This window comes from Girardinichthys multiradiatus, chromosome 13 (assembly GCF_021462225.1).
Source record: "Girardinichthys multiradiatus isolate DD_20200921_A chromosome 13, DD_fGirMul_XY1, whole genome shotgun sequence".
Taxonomy (NCBI): domain Eukaryota; kingdom Metazoa; phylum Chordata; class Actinopteri; order Cyprinodontiformes; family Goodeidae; genus Girardinichthys; species Girardinichthys multiradiatus.
Genome location: NC_061806.1, coordinates 11,463,258 through 11,469,598, shown reverse-complemented (window position 1 = coordinate 11,469,598; position 6,341 = coordinate 11,463,258). Strand labels below are relative to the sequence as shown.

The window sequence follows — 6,341 nt, the reverse complement described above, 5'->3', positions numbered from 1 at the left end:
AACCCTAAAATATTTGTTAATTTATTTTTATATCTTTCATATTTAGTTTCTGCTTCTTTATGCTTTGGTGCATTTTACGTTTTACAGGAGTTTTGCAATACTTTTGTCATCCACGGACAGCTATTGTACTTTTTGCATTTACTAAACATTTTCAGTGTTTATTAAACAGTTTAATAAATATTTTAATTTTTCTTTAGAATTGATAGTATGTCAATTCTGTCCCATTAAATCAATGTTTTATGTATGAACTCACTCGTCTGTTCTTACTTTATACATTTTGGTTTTTTGATTGAATCTTGTTATTGTTCTGACAGGTGATCACTGATGACATTGGTTGATAATCTGCTGATTTAATTTTTTATAATATAATTTGTGAAGATGTAGAGCTGTTCAGTGGGAAGAGATTCTACTGGGTTTGGTTATTTTTGGAAAAAGAGATAAATTGTGTTATGAAATCATTTGTGTGTTTGTGGTTATTTGCATGTATGAAATAGATGTTAAAATCTCCACATAAACAGAATTTTGTTTTTAAGAAAAATAAACTCAGGTATATTTTTAATCACAGTTGACATATTACAGTACTTGTTGAAGTTGCTTTACATACTTATTTTAAAATGGATAATTTTCAACTGATCCTTAGATAAGAAGTTGCAATTATGTAATTAATTTTTAATATTACAGCAGCTGATGTTTGTCATTGAGTCACATATCTGGGTCAATCACTTCCAAAATCAGTCCCGTGCTTTCCTGGCGATGTCAGTGTCGGCGTTTTGTTTGGTAAGATGGTTATTTGGATAAACATTGGAACCCTTCAGCATCCCTTCTTGCTTGAGAAGTCAAATCTTCAATTTTCTCACGAGTTTCTTCTTGGTTGAGTGCAGCATGCCTCGATGTTATTGCAGTCCAACTTGATGCCCTTAGACTGGATAAAAGTGGCCATATGTTGCTCCGTGTCTAGGTCTGTAGGCTCCCCTTCACAGCTCACAGCCCGAGCATATGACCATAGCTTGGGCATGGAACACGTCATTATGAACAATCATGACATCCATTCTGCTGTACTGTTCCAGTTCAGCCACCCGATTCTCCAGTACACCCAGTCTCTTGTCTTTTTCCCCGTATTGAATCCTCAGGACATTACCAATGACTTTTTAATGTCAACCTTCTCTATGGGCTGCTGACTTATAGGTTCCTTATTGAAGAAAACGCTTTTTAGTTGACAGACTTTGAGACAAGCACCGGCATTTCAATAGAGGCCCAGTGTCCCTTTGGAAACTGGTTAGCGTCCTGATTAGCTTACCACTAATACGCTTAAGGGTGAGAATGTCTGATTGTGATTGTGTGCACCTGTTTTTGTGTCAGGTTAGGTCTTGGCCTTCTACCTCTCCTGGATCAGCTTAGGCCCCCCATTAAATGTGGGGCCTATTTCGTACCCACCACACTCCCTGCCAGTGGCTGGTGTCTCTGCCCATTGGTCTATTGGTGGTCCTCAGTGTCAGGGGCTGGGTGCTTTGGTGTGTGCCGGCTCACTCCCAGTGGCTGCTTGCCAGGGCCTGGTCCCCCTGGCTGTGTCGGGCCTCTGCTTGGAGGGTGATGTGCCTCAGAGTCTGGGTTCGGGATCTGCTCTGACATATATTCATAAGTATTTAATTTTCAGATGCATATGTCAGCAAGCCTGATTTCTAGGTCACCGATCAGCTGTTATTACATAATTATACAATACTTATGGCTACCATGCTACATTCTTTTCTCAGTTCAGCTCTTGCCTGGTGTATTTTGGCGGTCCTCGTCCATATGTTTAGGCACAAAAATGTTTATTATATTAAGAAGATTTGGACAGTACAATTTGGCTGTTTTTCTATTGAGCTGAGATTTATTTACTCAAAGAGAAATGGACAGGCGTTCTGCAGTGAGGATAAAATGCCTGTTGTTGGTGTCCCGGAGGCTGATTCGTCCTCCAACGTGGGACAGCAGGTCCTCAAATTTGGTCCAGGATAGATTGAAGTACCACTGGCGACTGTCATCCAGACGCAGCTCTTGGAGTAGGTGATGGTACTCCTGAGACTCTGGTGAACCCAGGGACGTCGACGCCGGCAGCATTGTTTGGCTTTCCATAAATAAAGCATCGTGACTCGCTCCAAGTTGTGTTGAAACCAGCAAGCAGCAGATAGAAGCTCGTCTTATTTGACAACACGATGAAGCGAGTGGAGCGTTGTCGCCCGTTAGCCAAGTGAATTGCTGCCAAAATGGCAGGCAAGGAACAGCACATGGTCAGTCTGAATGCACCACAAGGCACTGTATGTAAATGAAAGGACATAACACAATTTTAGGATCATTTCATTGATACACATCACAGAAATTAATAATAAAAAATAAATTAAAATAATTTATCACCTGTAAAGAAGCCTATTTTCTTTACATTTTTCACTTTTTGCATCACACCAATCAGAATGTGTTCTTATAAACACCTTTCTGGTCATTAACAAAGACATCACTATATAGAGTGTGCAGTTAGCACATGCCTACTGCAGCTTCACATGGAACATGCAATTATATATAATTCACCATTTACCTTGTACCAATTACCTTGTAGACCAGTTTGTTGGCAAATCAAATATTAATTAAGGGAATTCTTTGATTACAATACTGCAATAATCAGTCAGGGATGTTCTGGAATATTCAGATAGTCCTCAGCATGCCTTTACAATAATTGCAAGATTAAATACATAGACACAACAAAACTGAATATGACATGCAGAAACATAAAGAAATATTGTTGTATTGTTGTATTTTTGTGTGATGGACCAAAAGGCAGACAAGCACGGAGAAAAGCCGAGTGGGTTCGAAACTCCTTTAATTTAAAGAGAGTCCACTTACATGCAGGCGAGGTGCTGGATGACAAGATAATCCTGATTACAATGCAATTTCAAAGTAGAATTTAACAGGATCCGGCGCAAGAACGAAATCCAAAGAGACATAACAACACCATGTGGAATAAAGGACGAAGGCAAACTTAAATACAGACAAAGGTGGACATGAAACAATAGGGCAGGTAATCAGAGGAACAGGTAACAGGTGAGACAAGGAGTCAGGGAAGCAGAGAGAGCAGGTGAAACAAATAGGGACAAATGAGGACATGGAGGAGCTAGACGAAGAACAAAACTGTAAACCCACCCAGGGACCAGAACACGGGGGAAAAGATCTATAAATAATAATAATAATAATAATACAAACACAGTCAACAGAAGAGAACCTAGGAAACAGAACCCCAAAACGAGGACTTAAGGACTAACCAAACAGTAATAGAAAAAACACCTGACTAAACGTAACTAATTACAGAATCAAAACCACATACAATAAACTGAACATAACCTAAAAAATAAGACACCAGAACGGGAACTCAAAGACTAATCATACTGGACAGCAACCACCTAACTAAAACGTAAACAAATACAGAACCAAGAGACACACTGTGACAAATATGGTTAAATCCAGTTTTTAAAAATACTTCTTTCTTCAGTGATTGTTTTTTCCCCAGATATCTAATAATAAATATGAATCTTTAGCTTTCGGGTCTCCTTTTAATCAAAGTGTCACACTATCTCTATGACATGGCTGGATCCAGGAAAATTTGGAGAACCTCCTTATTTTGAAAGCAATTATGATGATGCTGTTTCCTTAATATTCACCAAATCCCTGCTTTCCTAGCCATCCTACCACAATCATACCCGCACAGCTATCATCTTCATAATTCCGCAATATATGTGGGAGATTTCTCATGCTTTTTTAATTTATTACACTCGAGTTAGAGTAAAATTGCATTCTTAACCCTATGAGCCACTGCTCATAGTAATCACTAAGTACAGTGCCAGGACTTCTCTTTTGAGAACTTTTGCATTTTGACTGCTGCTTCCAAAACTCAAATGGAGCCTAAATTAATTAAGCGGAGCCTAAATTTATAAGTGTGCTGGCTTCTCCAGAGACGGGAACGATGCATATGATATTTATGTGCTCAGGGTCTGATCATTGTCCAGTCTGCTATTTATGTTGGTGTAGACTCTAAGTCATCCAGGACATGAAAATCTCAAGTGCATAAAAACAAGGCCACAGGACTTTTTGAAGACATTTCACCTCTCATTAAAGACTTCTGGGAAAGTCTTCTGTCTGACTGATAAGATGAATGTGGAACCTTTTGACAGGTTTGCATCTATCCTGTTGCATATAGCATAAAAGCTTTTGCCCACAGCTATGATCAAAAGCACACCAGCTAGTCCAACACTGAATGGCTCCAATAAATAAATAAATAAATCAAGCATAAATCCAACTGAGATGCTATGGCATGACCTTAAACAGGTCGTTCATACTTAAACTATGGTACTCGCAAAATAAATCTATTTCCTGACATTTGTTCTTTACGAAGTATGTACAAAACCTGCTGTAGATCCTTTACTCGAGGCAGTGCTGTTCAGCTGGAGACAGTTAAGGACTGTACTCAACAGTTTTCAGCTTTAGGGTTTAGCAGCCATCCTGTTTGTTGTGGGCTTTCTGTTCCTGCTGGAAAGCCTCAACGTTTCTCTTTCCTCACGCTGTTTTTCTGTGCCTGCTAGGCGCCATGCGGTGGCGAGCGTTCCAGACCTTCTAAGCACGTTAAATAATGTAGCTGTTTTGTGATCTTTAAACCCACAAAGCAAGCAGTGTATCTGAATACTTTGGGGCTGAAATGTTTTTCTGCTGGAAACTTTCTCCTGTCTGTCATAAACAGGACATAGTGTGTTTTGTAGGTATGACTTAACTCAGTTCCTTTGATACCCAAACAGGGATTCTACCTGCAAGAGCCTTTTCTTAATGTATGGTTATTGTGGCAGTAATGTGAGCTGAATTATTAGCATTGCTGGTTTTGTTCACTCAGCTAAGCACATCCCCAGATAAATGACTTATCATTGGATAATGTCCAGCATCCACATAAAGGTCTTTGCTGAACACATCTGCACTCGTTTTGAATTGGCCTCAGTTGCATAGTCCAACAAAAGCAATTCTCTGTGAAACTCGGCTCACTGATTCCCTTTCTGCTGGCACTGCTGGTGAAAGTGGAATACTGATATTACCAGTCAGAAAGGATTGCCTCCTGAGAATGTGCCCGATGCTGTTGCCTTTTCTCTGAAGAGAACTTATAATGGCCCAGCCAACAGTGACATGTCATATGAGGAATTCCATAACATCTCTGCTGTATACAGAAGATTTATCTTGGCTCACAACTCACTGAACTGCAGTGATGCTCCCACTGGCTTCCAGATGAGAAAATACAATGCATCTGAGCCAGGCTCTGCTTGTTATGTTCCCAACAAGAAACAGCAAGCTGCTCATAATGAGGCACTGAGCGAATGAGTGAGTGCATGCTATCATTTCATTTATTTCAGCTAAATATCTGCATGCTTTAGAGGGAGTTTGGTCCTGACTTTGTAGTTCAATCAACAGCGCCCTGCAAATTATTTACTCGACTTGAACTCTTTCTCATATTACAACTGCAATCTTCAGTGTTATCCGAATTTTATGTGATAGAGTAAAAAAAAGTAGTGCAAACTTATCAAGTGAAATTAAACGGATCAATTAAAAAAAAACTCAATAGTGCGGCTTGCGTTGTTATCCAGCCCCCTTTACTCTGATACAATACACTTAAATACAATCAAGTGCAACCAACTGCCTTCTAAACGTCACCTAATTCGTAAATGGGTCTATATGTGTGTGATTTAATTTTAGTATAAATCCAGCTGGTCTGTGTAGACCTCGTAGCTTAGAGAACATTAGTGAACAAATAGCATCATAAAGAATGAAGAGCAGACTTTTGGTCCATTTGCAAATCACTTGGTTGAAAACTAGCATTGCACATCACCCTGATTTCACCTTTCTTAAATTGAAATGTGGTGGTGGCACATCATACTGTGGGAATGCTTTTCTTTACCAGGGACAGGGAATTGATGCAATGTTGGATGGAGCTAAATACAGGGCACTCCTTAAATAAAACCAGTTAGATGCTGCAGTTTGAGACCCCTAGTTTATATAAAAGCATATTCACGTTTTAGAATGACCCAGTCCAAGTCCAGACATTCAGAATGTGTTGTAAGACTTGAAAAGAAATGTTCATGGATGCCCTCCATTCAGTCCAACAGGTTTTGAGCATTTTGAAAAGAAGAATGGGAAAAATGTTAGTCTCAGTGTTGAAAAGTACTGACAACCGGGGGGCAGGGGTTGAGGTGGGGGTGGGGAGTGTATGTGTTGAGGGGCTGAATGCAAATGCACACCACAGTTTGTGGAGTTTTGTTTGTAAAACATAAAAAAATTATGTT

General features: G+C 39.6%; 1 long non-coding RNA gene across 1 annotated transcript; it reads right to left on the bottom strand.

Annotated features, from left to right (window-relative positions):
* Nucleotides 1-1,848: 1,848 nt before the first annotated feature.
* LOC124879765 lies at nucleotides 1,849-3,003 on the bottom strand. Its single transcript, XR_007041116.1, has 2 exons — nucleotides 2,875-3,003; nucleotides 1,849-2,292 (listed from the first exon to the last, which is right to left on the bottom strand). It is a non-coding gene; the product is annotated as an uncharacterized LOC124879765 (long non-coding RNA).
* Between the last annotated feature and the right edge of the window lie 3,338 nt (nucleotides 3,004-6,341).